This window comes from Fukomys damarensis, unplaced genomic scaffold (assembly GCF_012274545.1).
Source record: "Fukomys damarensis isolate Sample0158 unplaced genomic scaffold, DMR_v1.0_HiC HiC_scaffold_29, whole genome shotgun sequence".
In the NCBI taxonomy this organism is placed as follows: domain Eukaryota; kingdom Metazoa; phylum Chordata; class Mammalia; order Rodentia; family Bathyergidae; genus Fukomys; species Fukomys damarensis.
Genome location: NW_022900941.1, coordinates 17773198 through 17792564, shown reverse-complemented (window position 1 = coordinate 17792564; position 19367 = coordinate 17773198). Strand labels below are relative to the sequence as shown.

At 34.3% G+C, this 19367-nt stretch overlaps 1 protein-coding gene across 8 annotated transcripts in view; it reads left to right on the top strand.

Moving 5' to 3' along the window:
• The window catches only part of Zranb3 (zinc finger RANBP2-type containing 3), a 240322-nt gene that overhangs the window by 148637 nt on the left and 72318 nt on the right, over nucleotides 1-19367 (top strand). The gene's annotated exons all lie outside the window — the stretch shown is intronic.

Sequence of the window (19367 nt, the reverse complement as noted above, 5' to 3'; positions counted from 1 at the left end):
TGGGAAGTTTTCTGTCATTAATTCTGCAAACAGCTTTTTTAAGTCATTTGTATGTTCTCCTGCTACTTCATGTATTCCTATCAGTCTTATGTTATTCTTCTTTGCATCATCTAGGAGTTGTTGGATCGATTTCTCATGATCTCTTACTGTTTTTAAGAGACCTCTCTTTTCCTGGTCATTGACTGCAATCTTATCTTCTATATCTGAGAGCCTATCTTCGCATTCTTTTATTCTGTTGCGTACACTTTCAATAGAGTGTTTAATCTCCTGGATATCTGTTTGAATCTGTTTTATGGATTCCCTTTCTTTCCTATGTTGGGCGTTTATTTTTTCCCATTTCTTTCTTATGCTGGGCCTTCATGGCTTCTATCATGGTCCTGAGCTCATCTATTTTTCTGTCAGTTTCTGCTCTAGAGTCTCGAATCATGACTTCCATTTTGCTCACTATCTCTATGGTTATCTGGGAAATTATTTCTGTTTTGAATTTTTCTAGAGCCTGATTGATCTGTTTTGTTACTTCCTGTGCTTTGAGTTCAGGGTGTCCTGGTGGTTCACTATCGGCCTTTTCATCCTCATTTGCCCTACTGTTTGCCATTGGTGAACTGGAAGTCTGTCCTTGTGTCTTGCTTAAGTGTTTTCTCATTTTAATTTTTGTTGTCAGACTGTCCTTGGTTTAACCTCTGCATTATCACCCAAATCTTCCTGATACAGTTGCACCCTAGCTTCTGTGTCTCTAACGACCTAAAAACATTCTCATCTTCGTAACATCAGAGAAAACAGCTCATCAAATCAACGGTAATGCTTTACCCCAACTGATACAATCAGCAACACATTAAGATCAAGCACAACTTGGACACTGACCACCTGTGTAGTCACTAGTCTATCACCCTTAAATCATTTGAATTAATTGAAATCAAGAAGCAGTCCAGAACATGTCTGCAGTGAACAAACTTTTCAATATAGTATATTAACCATTTAATGGCTCAGACAGAGCAAGGATGGAAGACCCCTGATCTCAGTTAGCTGATTGCTGAACCCCATGACGCTGACTGACCTCAGGCTGCAAGGCCCAGATTGAGTTCCCCATCCTTCTGAATGTTTGAACTCCGCAACATTCTATTACAGGTTTCCCCCGCCCTTTCTTTAAAGATGTTCAAAATTGGGAACTCAGAAAAATACCCTTGATGACCACCTCTGACTCTGCAGAGTGGGTCCAAAGACTTGCACAGTCAGGAGGTCTGAGAGTGCGGGGTGGGGGGTTATAGGGGTTCAGGAGCGCCCACGCGGCTACCTTCCCGGCGCTTGAGCGATGGCTGCTGGGTCAGGAGCAGGTGTGGTTCTCTGAGAAATAGTTAATATAATGGATGGCAGAGGTAAGTTTGAGGAATTATTAGACAAAAATTAATGAGATAGATTCTATACTCATGCCTGGCAAGTCATTCTTGTATACAACTCAAAAAGACTATAAAGTTTTTAATAACTTGGGCTAAATTGGAATAAGGGATGGTTCCATTTGCTTATAGTTTGATTATAAATTAATCCATTCATGCAAAAAGTATTTTTAGAGTATGTATTTGTATGCCATGCCATGTGCTAGCCATCAGATATGCATTAAGGAACAAGACCCACATTGTTTCAGTCTTCACTGTTTTCATATCAAACACTAACCAGGTAATTACAGTTCTGATCAGTTTTATAAGAGAGAAATCATCATTGGGGATCTTGTACCTTTACATGACATATCTTGATATTTAAAGATGGGATTTAGCTCAGTGGTTCTGCTGCCTCCCTCGCAAGTGCAAGGTCCCAAGTTCGATCCCCGGTACCAAAAAAATGTACTGTATATTTTCTCAGCCTCTTCCCTGTGACATTTTAAGCCATGAAAGGATTTTTTTGTGGTTAGATTTATAAATTTTGGGTTTTATTTTTTTAAGATAATATTTTCACTTGGTTCAAAATTCTAAATCTATAAAGAGTATATAGACTTCTTTCACCTAACTTCTCTCTATAGGCAGTGTCTCTTTTTTTATAGGCAGTTAGTTTTTAATATCTCCACAGAAACTGTCTTTAAATAAACTCATATTTTTTATAAAGATGTTAAGTTATAAACCTTATTTGTACTTTCCTCTCTTGTCTTTTTTGTGTACATAAATAACTACATCTTTTTAGTAGTATTATTGGGAATGTACTATAGTTGGAGGAATGGTAGGGAATTGAGAGAATTTGCATCTCATGACTATTTTCTTTGAAAGAGGACAGTCATGTGACTAAGAAATGAAAAAGAGATTTAAAGATTTGAAAGTTGACATAGTTTAAAATTGCCAAATACAGAATGAAATAATGAAGGATATTAGTGTAGTGGGATTATTAGCGGTACTGAGTAAACATTTGAGATCAGCAGCTCGAAATTTGTAGTGGAACAAGTCTACACTAAGGTATGATTTCCACAGCAACTCCCAGAAGCCTAGTTAGTATAGGTGTAAAAAAGCTTACAATTGGATTCATCTGAGACTGGGTCGTTTTGTGTTTTTTGGGTTTTTTTGGTTTTTTTTTTTTTTTTTCAGAAATTTATGGTGCATAGACTAAGGTACAAGGTAATTTATGTTATCTTGATTAAAAACAAAGCAAATGTATGGATTTAGAAGTAAAAAATGGGGTGAGAAAGAATGTGAGGACAGGAAGGACATCATGATATAGAGAAAATGGAACAGTTAGTTGACTGATAGTCCTGATGAGATTGATGGTAAAGATATAGAGGGTATGAATGAACAAGTGTCCTAGAAGTGGAAATTCTGAGTTTACAAGGCAGTGCTGCTTTTCAAGACTAGGTTATAACAATGGAAATAGATTATAGAAAGTCATTGGAAGGTCATTGGAAACAAGAAGTATGAAGAACTAAGGGAATTAAAGTCATAGCTTAAGCATTTTAACAAATGAAAACTTATCTGGGAAAGAGTGATCATAATAATGAGAGGATTTTATATTTAACTTCACTAATGCCAAATGTTATTGATTGCCTACTATATTTAAGATATTTCAGAGCTGCTGGCAATAAAAAATGAATAAGACATAGTGCTTAGTGTTATGAAGTCTGTAGGAATTTAAAAAAGAGAAGACCTTAGGGGAATAAGTTTTTAAATATTTAAAGATCTGTGATGTTCTAAAGGAAATAGATTTTTATCTTTGTGCCTCTGAGGACAAACTAATACCAAGTAGTAGAACTTCCCAGGGAGGTAGATTTTGGCTTAATATGAATAAGAATCTTTAAAATGTACACACTTATAAACTAGTATATAGAATTAAAACAATAAAAATTAAGAAAAATATCTATAATCTATTACACTTATAATCTATATTATACTTACCAAGTAAATTATTTTCTCTTTTTCTCTGTTTCTACTCGTGTCCATATATTTGATAACCCTTATACAGTTTTGACCAAACCTACACACAATGTTATATCTGCTAATTTTCCTTTAATATCAACTGTCCCTTGCTTTATAATTACTTTTATAAGTTGTTTTATTTTCTTTAGTTTTACTAAGTTAGATACTTTACTGCTTTTGGGATAAATGATTCCTATTTACTTTACATAATCAGAGTACATTTTTTTTGCTTTTTGTTTGTTTTCCTGGCATCAAACGCTTGCAGGGCAGGCTGCAGAACCACTGAGCTAAATCCCCAGCGATTTTGTTTGTTTTTGTTTTTAAACGGGATAAAACTCAGGACCTTGAGCTTGCCAGGCAGGTGCCACTGAGGTAAATCCTTGGCTCCAGATTTTAAAAAATAAATTTAAAAAAACCAACTGAAACCTCTGTCCAGAGGTAATAATTACCAATGTGTTTTGAAGACTTTATTTTCTAAGAAAAGATACATGAGGGCCGGAGATTTAGCTCAGCGGTTCGGTGGCCTGCCTTGCAAGCACAAGGACCCAAGTTCAATCCCCGGTACCAAAAAAAAAAAAAAAGGAAAGATACATGAGAATAGATGGATGGATGGATGGGTAGATGTATAGACAAGCAAATTTGTAAAAGGGCTATATTGTAATATTCTTTTATAATATACTTTTTCATTTAATAACACTTTAGGACATATTTCCATATCAATAACAAAAAAAATATATTATTGGCTTTTCTATTTGCTGTTATATTTTATATAAGAAGATATACTATGCTGTGTTGTAAATGTATAATCTTTAATTCTTCCAACAATTCTACAAGGTACATGATAGTCTGTCCATTTTATACAGGAAGAATCTGATGTTTGGAAAGGTTAAATTACTGTTTCACATCAAATAACTAAAGAGTGAAAAATTAAGAATTTAAGCCAGGCACGGTGATATATGTCTGTAATCCCGGAACTTGAGAGGCTGAGGTAGGAGAATTGCCACAAATTCTAGGCCAGCCTGGGCTACACAGTCAGTTCAAGGCCAAGTAAAACTACTTAGCGAGACCCTGTCTAAAAAACAAAGAAAACACAAAAAACATTCTTTGCTACCACTTTCTTCTGTTGTCCTTCCATTATTTGAATTGTTTGTTAATCGTCTGTGTTTATATTTTTTGGCTAATTAAATAAGTGCCATAAATAAATTAACATCCTTATCTAATAATCAAGTAATTGCTACTTTATTGGTCAACTTTTTTTAAAATTAATTGTATTGGTATATTTAAGGTATACAATATAATGATACTCTTTGGAAATTTGCATATTTATGTAAACCATCTTGGTATTTCTTTTTTCACCATTCCTCCACCATCCCTTCAACCCCTGCATTTGTCCCTATCTACAAAGACTTTGATTCCATTTTTTCATTTTCTCATATTAATTCCATTCCCCTCTTTCTTTTCCTCTACCCCTCCCACTTCCCCTTCCCCTTTGTACCTTTTCTTCCTATTTGGGATCATCTATTATACCTTTAATCCTTATTTACACTTTCAGTTTCTCACACCAGAGAAACTATTCAGTATTTATACATGTGTGTCCCTTTTATTTCACTTGAATATCACCTCAGTGTGCATCATATGGTTTTTTCCCTTGGCTCTATTAATATAGTGTATTACATTTATTGATTTGTGTGTGTTGAAACATCCCTGCATCCCTGGGATAGATATGACCTGGTCAGGTTGTATGATCTTCTTGATGATCTTCTGCATTTTATTTGCTAGTATCTTATTAAGGACTTTTTATCTGTGTTCATTAGTGATATTGGCTTATAGTTCTCTTTTAGGGTTGGGTATTTCTCTGCTTTGGGGATCAAGATGATACTTGCTTCCAGGAATGAATTTGGTGGTATTGTTTCCCTTTCAATTTCATTAAAGAGTTTAAACAGTAGTGACAGTAGCTCCTTTCTAAATGTCTTGTAGAATTCAGCAGTGAAGCTAATCCGGGGCTGGGCTTTTCTTAGTTGGTAAGCTTTTAATTACATTTTCAATTTTATTGATTGATATTGAGTTGTTTAGAATTTTTACGTCTTCTTTGATCAGTCTTGGTAATTCATATATATCTAGGAATCTGTTCATTTCTTCTGTATTTTCCATCTTATTGGTGTACAGGTTCCCAAAGTACTTATTGATGATAATCTGGATTTCTGCTAGGTCCATTGTAATTGCACCCTTTTCATTCCTAATTGCATGGATTTGGGCCTTTTCTTTCCTTTTTTTGATAAGGTTGGCTAAGGGTTTGTCAATTTTGTTTGTTCTTTCAAAGAACCAACTCTTGGCTTCATTGATTTTTTTTTTTTTGTATTGTTCTCTTAGTGTCCATTGCTTTGATTTCTGCCCTGATCTTTATAATTTCCTCCCTTGTATTAGCTTTTGGTTTGTCCTACTCTTCTTTTTCTAGAAGCTTGAGATTTAGCATAAAGTTGTTTATTTGAGCTTGCTCTGTTTTCCTACTATGAGTACTCAGTGCTATGAATTTCCTTCCTGGGACTGCTTTCTTTGTGTCCCATGGATTCCAGTATATTGTACTGTCATTGTTATGTAATTGCAGGAACTCTCTGATTTCTTCTTTAATTTCCTCTGTGACCCATTGGTTATTCAGAAGTGTGTTGTTCAATTTCCATGTGTTTATGAAATTCTTGTGGGTGTTTTTTTTTGCTATTGATCTCCAATTTCATTGCACTATGGTCTGATAATATACAGGGATCACTTCAGTTCCTTTGCACTTACTTAAACATGTTCTGTGAGTGAGTCTATGGTGCATTTTGGAGAACAACCATGTGCAGCTGCAAAGAATGTGTATTCTGATTTTGTTGAGTGAAACACTAAATATCTGTTAAGTTCAATTTTTCAACAGTTTGACTGTGTTCGATTTTTTTGTTTATTTTTTGTCTAGTTGATCTATTATCTTTTCCTAGGATGTTTTTAAAAAATTTTTGGAGTACTGATTTGGTATTCATGAAATTCCTAAAGTGCTGTTTGTCATGAAAGTAACTTATTTCTCCATAAATTTTGAAAGATTGTTTTGTAGGGTACCTCAGTCTGGGTTGGAGGTTGTTTTTCCTTGAGCTTGAAATATGTCACTCCAAGCTGTTCTTGCCTTGAGGGTTTGTACGTAGAAGTCTGCTGTGATTGTGATGGACTTTCCTTTGTATGTTATCTGTTTCTCTTCTCCAAGTGCTTGTAGAATTTTGTTCTTTTGTTGGGTTTCTGGAATCTTTAGTATTATATGTGTATGTGTAAATTTTTTTGGTCATGGGTAGTTGGAGTCATATATGCCTCAGTTATCTGAATGTCAAGTTCTTTCCCCGTACTTGGGAAGTTTTCTGCCATTACTTCTGGGAACAGTTTTTTTAATGTCATCTACACTCTTTCCTGTTTCTTCATTGACTCTAATTAGTCTTACGTAATTCTTTCCATTGTCTAGCAGCTCCTGGATTGATTTGTTGTGTTCTCTTACTGTTTTTATGAATTTTTTTTTTTCCTGGCCACTAATTGCAATCCTATCTTGTATATCTGAAATTCTGTTCTTGCATTGGCTCATTCTGCTGTCTAAACTTTCAGCAGATTTTTTTTAATCTCCTGGAAATCTGTTTGCATCTGTTTTATGGATTCAATTTGTATCCTATGTTAGGATTCCATCATGTTCCTCAGCTCCTCTTTTTATTTATTTATTTATTTATTTTAAATCTGTGTCTGCTCTAGATTTATTAATCATGTCTTGCAGTGTGGACACAATCTCTGCTGTTATCTGGGAAATTTTTTCTAGATTTTCTTTCACTGCCAATTGAGGGATTCTAGGTGGTCAAGTATCAGATTGTTTCATATCGTTTCCCTTTGGAATTGCCTTATGTGATCTGGAAGTCTGGTTTTGAGACTTGTTTATGTGTCTTCTCATTTCAGCAGATGCAGCCTGCTGTGCCTTTGTTGAAGCAACTTTTTTGCTCACGCAGGGGTCTTCAATTCTCAGCAAACCTCCAAGCAGCCTTATCTCTGCTGCTCACCAGTACACCAATTCCTGGGTCAGAATGGTGGCCTTCTGGATCCCTGAGTTGACATGTTGTCTGGGCAGTCTTCTGGCTGAGGCCCGTGCACACTTTGGATGGTATCTAGGTGTGCCTCTGGCTGGGGACCCTATATAGCTGTTGTCTGGCAGTGCCTTTGGCTTGGGACTACTCATCCCAGTTCTTGTTGTCTGAGCAGTCTCCTGGCAAGGGTCTGCACACACTTATCAATGATATTGGGGCGAGCCTCTGGCTGTTGCTTGTCCACCTGTGTAGCTCTTTTCCAGGCAGGCCCTTCGCAGTGGCCTGTGTGCCCAAGCCTTTAGGGTCTGCACAAAACTGGCTGGGATCTGCATGCAGCTGCACTGCTATGGTCCACAGCACTGCTCCCAGGGAGCTCATACTTACTGATGCTATGGGGCAGTCCTCTGGCTGAAGCTTGTGTGCCTTTGCAGCTCTTTTCTGGGCAGGCCTTTGGTTTGGACTGGTGTTCCCAAGCCTCTAGGGTCAACCGGAGCCCTGGCTGGCATCTGCCAGCAGCCGTGCTACTCTGTTCCATACAGCTGCTCCACAGGATCTCCCTTGGTCAACTTTTTACCTTATAATTATTTGTTTTTATCTTATAATTACTTATTCATTTTTAATTATTTATTTGGTCATCTATATAAACTTGGCTATTTTTTTACTAAAAGGCTTCATTAAATCAACTTCAAAGAGTTGTACAAGTACGTAAAACAATTTTTTTCTAGAGTCTTCCTACAGCCTTCTGATATGCTCCTGTCTTGATTGATTTTTCTTTGTGAATTGTGCAGAGCTGTCATCCTAAACTTGCTAGTGCAGTTATGCTCTCTTCTGTCCTCACCTGGACTGCATGACTTTTGGTTCTTAGTTTATTCCCGGATATTTTAAAGGTACTGTAGGAAAAAACTACTATATACAAAAGTTGGTGCTACAACATAATGAGCCCTCCTTTTCTCTATGTACTTATTACCTAGGTTCAACAATTATCATCAGTAGGTATAATTTCTTCATTAAACATTTTGTAGCACTATCAATGAGTTCACCTGGGCCTGGTGTTTTCTGTTTTGGAAGATTATTAAATAATATTCCAATCTATTTAATAAATATAGATCTATTTAGACTGTCTATTTTTTCTTGTATGCATTGTAGAAGATTGTTGAATTCAAGGAATTGATCTGTTTCACACATGTTATCAAATTGTGGGCATAGAGTTATTCATAATGTTCTTTTAGTATCTTCTTAATATCCATGGGATCTGTGGTGATATATCCTGTCTTTTACTTCTGATATTAGAAATTTCTTTTTTCTTAGTTATTGATCCTTTCGGAGTGCTATCTTTTTAATTTTCTCTCTTTTTTAAGTTTCGTTGATTTCTGCTCTAGTTTTTATTATGTATTTTCTTCTGTTTAGTTAAGATTTAATTGCTCTTCTTTTTTCATTTTCCTAAAGGGAAAGTTTAGATTATTGATTTGCACCTTCTTTTTAAATATATTCATTCACTGATATAAATTTCATTTTAAGCACTGCTTTTGCTGCATCCTGCAAATTTTGAAAAATTACACTTTTAATTGAAAATAATTTTTTTAAAATAAAATAATTTTAAATTTATCTTGAGATTTGTTTTTTAACCCATGTATCATTTGTAATATTTGTTAATCTTCATGTATTTTAGGATTTGCCAGCTATCTTTCTATTAGTGACTTTGAGTTTAATTCCTTTGTGATTTGAGAATGGCATGTAAATAAGGAAGAGAAGAAGGGTTAAAGGGAGGGAAGGGAAATGGGGCGAATAAAGCAAGATCCATTGTGTAGTTACAAATTCCTTATGATAAATGTTATCTTTATGTATATCTAAAATGTTCCATTAAAATAAAAAAAATAGTGGGGTGTAGTGGAGCATGCCTGTAATCCCAGCACTCACGAGGCTGAGGCAGGAGGATCGCTGTGACTTCAAAACCAGCCTAGGCTACAAGTGAATTCCAGGTCAGCCTCAACTACATAGTGAGACCCTGTCTAAAAAAACAAACAAACAAACAAACAATCCCCCAAAAACTCTGGTGTTAAAAAAAAAAACTTCTTAAAAAGTGTGTGTGTGTGTGTATATATGTATGTATGTATGTATATTATATGTTATATTAATATATATATTATATTATATTAATATATATATTAATCAAGATCCCAGAAACCCAACAGAAGAACAAAATACTATAAGCAGTAAAAGATAAGAAACAAATCACATGCAAAGGAAAGCCCATCAGAATCACAGCAGATTTTTCAACACAAACCCTTAGGTTAAGGAGAGCCTGGAATGAGACATTTCAAGTACTAAAAGAAAACAACCTCCAACCTAGGCTGATGTATCCTGCAAAACTTTCTTTCAAAATGGATGGGGAAATAAAATACTTCCATGACAATGAACACCTGAGAAACTTCATGAATACCAAACCAGTACTATAAAGAATTCTAAACAATATCCTAGAAAAAGACAATGAACGTAACAACGCAATGAGGCCCAACAGAGCAAATCAAATAGGCAAGGTAAGAAACTAAAAGGAGAAGGCAAAAAAAATGACAATAATAAATTAGTACATATCGGTTATAACCATCAATATCAATGGCCTCAATTCACCAATCAAAAGAAATAGACTGGCAGAATGGATTAAGAAGCAAAATTCAATAATATGTTGTATACAAGACACACCTAGTGCAAAAAGAAGCCCATAGACTGAAAGTGAAAGGACAGAAAACTTCTTCATGCAACAGGAGCCCAGAAAAAAGCAGAGTTAGCGATCTTATTCACAGACAAAGTAAATCTCAAACCTAAACTGATTGAAAGAAACAAAGAAGGCTGCTACATCCTGGTGAAGGGAACAATTCAAGAGGAAGAGATAACAAATACTTTATTTTCAATCTGTTGAGTATGTTAGAAAGCACATAAGCTCTTTTTTTCTTTTCTTCTTTTTTTCATTTTTCTTTTTCTTTCCCTGGTTCTGGGGATTAAACTCAGCACATTTTTCTGGCTAGGCAGGTGCAGCACTACTGAGCTAAATCTCAGGCTTTACATTTCATATTTTTAAAATTTATCAACACATTAATCTCTGTCTTTATATATTGGTCTTCCAAATTGATGAGTTATTTTGGTTCTCATTTTCTTTGGTTTTTTATTTGAGAATTTATGAAATCTGTATATATGAGTAGTATGAAAAGTATTAAGATCCATCCATCATTCTCTCTAATCTCTGCCTTCTGCAAACTTCCTCTTCTGTGTACTACAGCTTGTTTGGTTGGAAATTTGTTAAGACAAATTTTGTTATGTTATCAATATATCTTTGTAACTATTTTCTACTGATAATATTAATTTTTAAGTAAATTTTATCATAACTATACTTAAATAAATGGATAATAAATCATTAATATCATTCAGTATCTGGTACATATTACAAATTCTCCAACTGCCTCAAAGATGATATTTGCTTTTCTCAAATCACACAAATCACAAATGTTCCATACATCACTGCACTGTTTTATTATACCAAAGTATATATTGTATTGTAGAAAGTAAGCATTGTGTATATGTGTGTGGGGTATGTTTTTACACATATGTGTGCACTATTAAATGAGAAACATGGTCATGAATATGGTAGGATTTTGCACATTTGGCATATCGATAGTTTTTCTGGAAACCTTATGATTTCTCTAAATTAGATGCTTGATTTAAGTCATAGTCATTTGTTTGGGAAGAATATTACATATATATTGGTGTTAAATTCTATCATTATGCTAATAAAAATAAGTATGGGATATAATAAAATAGAAACTGAAAAATCAGATCTTAAAAATGTGAATTCTTTTAGTTGTTTTTGGATTTCAAATATAGGTATATTTTTTTCTATGGGAAGTTTTGTTAGAAAATGTAAGCGATACAATCAACAAGCATATGATATTTATCAAATTAATAAAACGAAGGAGTTTATAAATCATAAAATTCTGAGAACAGTTTCTCAATTATAATATGTAACTTTGTTTTATTTGTAAATGCATTATTTTAAAAACATTATATGGAAAGAAAATGAGAAAGAACATATGTTTGAAGATCATATCAAGCTAATAATGTATTTGGATTATCAGTCTGTGTTGCATAAATTTTTGTTTATTTCATATCCTTTTTTTGCTGTTATATATATTTTTTTTTGAAATTTTTATTTAGTATCTTCATTTCTTGTTGTTATGTATGTTTGCAATCTTTAATAAAAAAAAAACAACTTAAAAACTGTATTTTTTGGTCCCAAATGTGATCTGTCTTTGTGACAATTCCATGTGAGCTTGTGAATAATTTGTAATTTATTATTGTCAAATGCGGTAGTAGACTGTATGTCCAGCTGATTGACAGTATAGGAGAGATTAAAATGTTAAGAGATTAAATAGTTCATGACGACCACCATACTTTCAATGGCAAAGAATTTGATGCTATGAGTTCAATTTGGTATTATTGTTAGCTTTTGGTATCTATTTCTTCAGATTTTATTCGCATTTATGAGCGTGACCATTCTGCCATCTTTGTATTTGCATTTGTGTTAAATTACTTCTGAATGCTTAGCATTTTCTATTATAAGGCAATTGAAAAGGCTGGAAGTGTGCCATGGTAATATAGTGCTTGCCTAGCACTTGCGAGGTCTTGGGTTCAATCCCCAACACTTCATTCAAACAAACAAACAAAAAATGAAGTTATAATCTTCCGCATTTGTCTTTCTGAAATGTGAACTTTGTGTTTATGTGTATAAGAAGGTGGTTGGTCATCATTGCCCTTTTTTACCCTTTATTTATTTGCTTTGTGTTAAAGATTGAATTATACAAATAGTAAATGTCTTTTCCTTCCAGAAGTTAGTCTTAGGTACTGCATGGTAGCTAAAAATGGGGAAAGTAATCATATTGTAGAGGCTTGTTTCTCAGCTCTATCTATGTAATGCCAACTCTTCGTAATAAATGCACAATGCCAATATACTAAAATGAAATTCATAGATATAATGTTCTTTGCTCACATATAATTTTTAAAAAAAGACTCCCATAAAAGAGAAGAAATAAAAATTAAAGAAATTATAGAATATATACCTTAATATGTAAAATAGATGAATAATTACTCTGGAAGACAATTTAAAGTAAGTGTGAAAAAATGCTTATATATTGTATTATATGGAATCTAAGCCTCCACTGATTGTCCTGTGAACTATTATTTTACATACCACCAAGGAAAAAAACTGCAGTTAAACTGATTCACATCTGTGCATTTCAGATATACAAAATGCAGTGAATGTAAATCATAATGATAATGATAATTGGTATATATGTAGAATCATTGTAATTCTATATAGATATAAGCTAATACAGCTGTGTGGGTTTGTCGTTCAGCTATAATGTCAGTAGAATGACTTTCTGAAGTGGAACACCACTCTAGATTGTTTAAAACAAAGCAAAGTACAGCATCTATTAGAGTTAACATTGTTTATACTTTCTAGAAAATTCATTATACTATATTAAAACTGAACCCCAAAAATGCTTTCCACACCTCTGAATTTTTAGCTCTCACTGCCTATTCTTAGGCATAAAACTAACAGATTCATGACTTCGACCCTGTTTTCTTTGCCTTTTTTGTTCTGTTTCTGGGCCACAGAGACATTTCTTTCCTCTCTCTCTCTCTCTCTCTCTCTCTCTCTCTCTCTCTCTGTCTGTCTCTCTCTTCTCTTCTCTTCTCTTCTCTTCTCTTCTCTTCTCTTCTCTTCTCTTCTCTTCTCTCTCTCTCTCTCTCTCTCTCTCTCTCTCTCTCTCTCTCTCTCCTTTCTTTCTTTCTTTCTTTCTTTCTACCAGGGATTAAACTGGGGTTCTTGCACCTGTGAGGCAGGTGGCAGAACCCCTCAGCTAAATCCCTGGCCCCAGAGACATTTATCTTATCTTTGTCCCCAAATGTGAATTTTTGTATCCTCTTTATGCTTCATCTATCCTGAATTTGAAGCAGGGAACATATGTTAAAGTTTGAATGTATTAGCCAGGCGTGGTGGCACACACCTGTAATCCCAGCACTCAGGAGGCTGAGGCAGAAGGATCACTGCAAATTTGAGACCATCCTGGGCTACACAGTGAGTTCCAGAGCAGTCTGAACTACACAGTGAGACCCTATCTCAAAAAACCAAAAACAATAAAAAAGTTTGAATTTATTGATCCACATTTTGTGAATGTCTTTTCATTTGGATTATTAAACCACGTGAAAGTATAGCTTTGATCAAAGTATTTTTTAAAATATAGTTCTAAAATGAGAAAAAAAACAGCTAAATTCTGTCGGCAATCATCTAGTTAAATTTTGGTAGCTACAAGAAGTACCTAATAAACAAATTTATTTTGATGGTACTAAGGATTGAACTCTGGGGGAGGGGGTGCTCTCCCTGAACTACATCCTGGATTATACCCATGGACCACCGCACTTGATTTAAACAAGAAAACTTCGTCTCTCCACCTACCCATAAGCATTATTCTTACTTACATCAAATAGTGTGCCATAAACATCCCCTTCTGATGCCATATCTTATCATAATAACAATATAACATCTAAACATCATATCTTAACATCTAATATAAATGATAATTTAAGCCAACAAAATAATGAATGAGCACAAACATCATTTTTATGATTATTCTAGAAGTCTTGGTGAAATTTTATGTAAAGTGTCATGCTGTGTGTAAATAAAGATAGCTTCACTAGTTTTTTCCCTTTATGGATCCCCATTATTTCTTTCCCTTGCCTAATTGCTCTGGCTAAAGTTTCAAGTTCTGTATTGAACAAGAGTGGTAACAGTGGACATCCTTGTCTTGTTCTGATTTTAGAAAGAAAGCTTTCCCATTTTCCTCATTTAATATATTGACAATAGGTTTTTCATAAATGGCTTTTAAGAAGTTGCGATAAGGGCCCGGATTTAGTTCAGTGGTGCTGCTACCTGCCTCAAAAGAGCAACGTACTGAGTTCGATTCCCCAGTACCAAAAAAAAAAAAAAATTGTGATCATATTGTGAGCCAGGTATTTAGCTCAGTAGCACCATGTTTATTTTGTAAGCGCAAGGCCCTGAGTTTGATCCCTGGTACTGAAAAAAAAGAAAAGGTTGTGATCAGGTCATTCCTTACTTATTTTCTTTAGCATGTTTTAATCATGAATGGGTATTGGATTTTGTCAAAGGCTGTGTATTGCAAGGATCATAGGTTGAACCATCATTGAATCCCTGGAATGAAGCCTACTTGGTCATGATGTGTATAATCTTTTTTGATGATTTATTGCATTGTTTGCCAGTATATTGTTAAGGATCTCTGCATGTTTTGTTTTGTTTTGTTTCTTGAGACAGAATGTCATTATGTAATTCAGACTCACCTTGAATTCACTATGTAGCCTGGGGTACCCTTGAACTTGTAGTAATGGGCCACCATCCCTGTCAGATCTTTGTTCATTAAAAAGATTCAGATTAAAGAGATTCATCTGTAGCTTTTTGTTTGTTTGTTTGTTTGTTTTTCTTCAGTTGTGTCCTTGTCTAGTTTTGGAATCAGGGTAATTGTAGCTTTCAGGAATGACTTTGTTAGTACTTCTTACCTTTCAATTTCATTAGACTTTGAAGAAATGATGGCACTGCATCTGCCCTGACATTCTAGTGGGATTCAGTGGTGCTGGATGCTGGGATTTTCTTAGTAGCTAGATTTTTTTTTTTATAAATGCTTCAATTTCATTACCTATTGCTGAATTACTCAGGGTTTTTATATCTTCTTGGTTCAGTTTTGGTAACTCATATGTATATAGAAATCTCTTCATTTCTTCTAGATTTTCCAATTGTTGTACATGTTTGCAAAGTAGTTACTAACAATCTTCTGGATTTTTCTGGTGTACATTGTGACTTTGCCTTTTTTCATGTATAATTGCATTGTTTTGGGTTTTTGTTTTGTTTTGGTAAGATTGACTATGGGTTTGTCTATTTCTTTACTCTGATCTTTATAATATCCTTCCTTTTCCTAGCTTTGGATTTGGATTGTTCTTGTTTTAATAGGAACTTGAGGTGCATCATTAGGTTATTTATTTGGGTTTGCTCTGCTTTTCTGATGTAGGCATTCAAGTCTATAAACATTCTCTCTTGGGACTGCTTTCATTGTGTCCCATAAGTTCTGGTATGTTGTACTGGCATTATCATTTGATTCTAGAAACTCTAAATTTCTTCTGTAACCCATTGATTACTTACAAGCGTATTGTTTAATTTCCATGTGTCTGCTTTATTTCTGTGTTTTTTTACCACTAGATTCTAGTTTCATTGGACTATGTTTGATAATACACATGAGATAATTTCAATTCTTTTGTAATTACTTATGGGCTGCTATATGATCTTTTAGAGAAAGTTTCGTGTGCTACCAAGAAGAATGTGTATTCTCGTTTTTATTGTTGTTGTTTTGTTTTGGTGCCAGGGATTGAACTGGGGACCTTGTGCTTGTGAGGCAGGTGGTGGAACCATTGAGCTAACTCCCCAGCCCAAGAATGTGTATTCTGTTGTGAGGGTGAACACTTCTTAGATACCTATTAAGTCCATCTGTTTGAAGATGTATTTCATCTTTGATATTTCTTCGTTGATTTTTTTTGTGCAGCTTATCTAATTGTGATAGTCGGGTATTGAGGTTCCCCAATATATATATATAACTGTGTATATTTTTATGTGATCTTGTATGACTAACAGTATTTGTTTCATGAAGTTGGGTGTACTGGTAGACATTTCATATATGTTTATAACTATTATCTGTTCTTTTTGAATGATTCCTTAGCCAATGCATAATGACACTCTTTGCCTTTTCTCACCAGGTTTGGTTTGAGGTTCAGTTTGTTTAGAAATAGAATAGCTACTGTTGCTTGATTTTGGGCTTTCCATTGAATAAAGCATTGTTTTCTCTACTTTGAATTTTAGTCTTTTTTATTATTATTAAATATGTTTATATGTTTCTTCATTCTCTGTTTGCTGGTTTTTGTTGTTTTGTTTTGTTGAGACTGGATCTCATTATGTAGTTTGGGCTGACCTTGAACTCACTATTTAACCCAGGCTGGACTTGAACTTGTGGAGATTCTCCTGCCTCAGCTTCTCTGGTGTTTATATTATAGGCATGTGCTATCAAACTTGGTCTAAATGTATTTCTTACATATAACATACTTTTGGGTTTTGTTTTATGATCCATTTGGCTAAACTTTGTTTTTTGATCGGAGAGTTGAGACTATGCACGTTGAGAGTTACTACTGAAAGTTACTGACTTGTTCCTGTCCTTGTATTATTTTCCTGTGGTGATTCCTTTTTTTTCCCTTCTATTTAACTGCTTGCTATATCTTGTATATTTTTTCTGTTACACATTTTTGGTACTGTTGGCTTCATTGTCTTTTTGTAGGCTATCCTTCAGGGTTTTTTATAGTGCTGGTTTGTTGATCATGAATTTCTTAATGTGCTATCTTTCATGGAAATACCTGCTTTCTCTTTTTAAAATTCCTCATCTCTTTATTTCCATTTTTACCTGTGCTAAGATAAATATAACTAAATGTACCATTTTTAAATACAATTTGTTAGCACTGAATACAGTGCTATTTTTGTGCAACCATCACTTTTATCCATCACAGAAAATTTCACATCTTCCCAAATGAATTCTGTATTGACATTAGAACCATAAATTCCATCATTCCCCCAATCAGCCATGATTCTTCCATTAAACATTATATATAGCGGGGCCAGGGATTTAGCTCAGTGGTTCCCGCGCCTGCTTCGCAAGCATAAGGGCCAAAGTTCAATCCTCAGTACAAAAAAACAAAAACAAAACAAAAAAAAATTATATATAGTGGAAGACATCAAACTTCTGAAATGATATAACCAAGCAGGCAATATTTACCTTGAGTTTTGTGCCTTCGGTTCAGCTACAGGAAATACCTTATTCCTTTATCAATTTTGAAAGATTTTTTTTTTCAGAATATATCAATCTAATGCCAGGCATGGTGGCACAGACCTGTAATCCCAGCACTCAGGAGGGTGAGGCAGGAGGATCACTGTGAGTTCGAGACCAGCGTGGGCTACATAGTGAGTTCCAGGTCAGTCTCAACTACCTAGTGAGACCCTGTCTCAAAAAACAAAACAAAACAAAAAAAGAATGTATCAATTTAGATTGGAAGTATTTTTAGTGCTTAAAACACTTCATGTCAAGCTGTCCTGGCCTTTCAGGTTTGTGTTAAGTCTGCTGTAGTTCTATAGATTTATCTTTAGAGATTATTGTTGGTTCTGCTGCCTGCCTTGCAAGCGCAAGGTCCCGAGTTTGATCCCCAGTACCAAAAACAAAACAAAAATAAAAATATAAATTTTTTGTTGCTTTTCTCTCACAGGTTTTAAGATTGTATTCTTATTTCAGACTTCTGGGATTTTGACTGTGATGTATCATAGAGAAGTTCTTTCATGATTGTGGTTATTTGTAGTTCTATATATCTCACTTATCTGTGCTTAATTCTTGCCTTATATTTGGAAATTTTTCTACTATTATTTTATAAGCAGATTTTTTTTAATGCCATTTGTGGTTTCTTCTGATTTTTCACTAATTCCAGTTAATCTTAGATTGTTTTCTTTGTATCATGTAGTAGCTGTTGGATTCATTTTTCATGATCTTTTCTTGTTTTGAAGATATCTGAGTATATGGTCACCTACATCAGTTCTGTCTTCTAGTTCTGACATTCTTTCCTCACATTAGTCACTCCTGCTGCCTGTACTTCCATTAGAATTTTTATCTCTTTTATTTCCATTTAGTACCTTTCATGGACTCTTATTTTGTTGCTAGATTGGCTGTTCATGTTTTGTATTGTTTTGTTTAGCTCAGCTAGTTTTTTATTAGTGTTTATCTTATGACAAATTTGGAGATGCATAATAGTATAGACAATTTTGTCAAGCCACAGAAAGTTGTACATTGAATTACTCTATTAACTTTATTATGAGATCAAAGTGGATAAAATTTACTCGGTAGGTTTGTTGATTTAGAAGAATAATCTCTTACTTTTAAAACTAAGGATTTTTCTAAGAACAGGTTTCAAAGGCAACAAACTAGCATTTACTCCACTTTCTGTTAGAATATGTTGAATCAAGAAATTGAGGTTAAAAAAAAAAAGAAATTAAGGTTAAAATCTAAAGACTCAATTTGCCCCCATGCATGATTCTTCTTTTCATTATTGGTGGTTTGTGGTGTTAATTTTTGTTTTGGTACTGGGGATCGAACTCGGGACCTTGTGCATATGAGTCAGGCTGTGGAACCACTGAGCTACATCTGCGGCCCTGTAGTGTTAATTTTTTAAAAATAGCTGTGTCATCAAAATATACTTATGGATATGAATGGGAAAACAGGTGATAGAATCAGATGTTATCAAGTATGTTCCCACTTTTTATTAGTTTGTGAATTTTTAATATAAATATGATGACAGTACATTCAAGGAAGTCAAACTATGTTAGTGGACAGGTTTCAGCAACTCCATTTTCAGCAACTGAAAATAAATCTGTCAATATTTTGTGCAATAACAGCACTTAGATTCTTTTAAATAATTAAATTTATTTTTATTTTTATTTTTTTAAGGAAGAAAGATTTATTTTGACTCATGATTTTCAGAGCTTTTAGTCCATGGTCAGTTGTGTTGAGAGGCAGAACATCATGGTAGGAATTGTGTGGTGGAATAAAGTTGCTTGTTTCATGGTGGCCTTAAAGCAAATAGTGACATAGGAAGGCACTGGGATCCTAAAATCCCTTTCAAGGTCTTACCTCCAGTGACCTCCATCTTCTAACTATTCCCCATCTCCTAAAGTTTCTACCACCTTCAGTAATACCATATG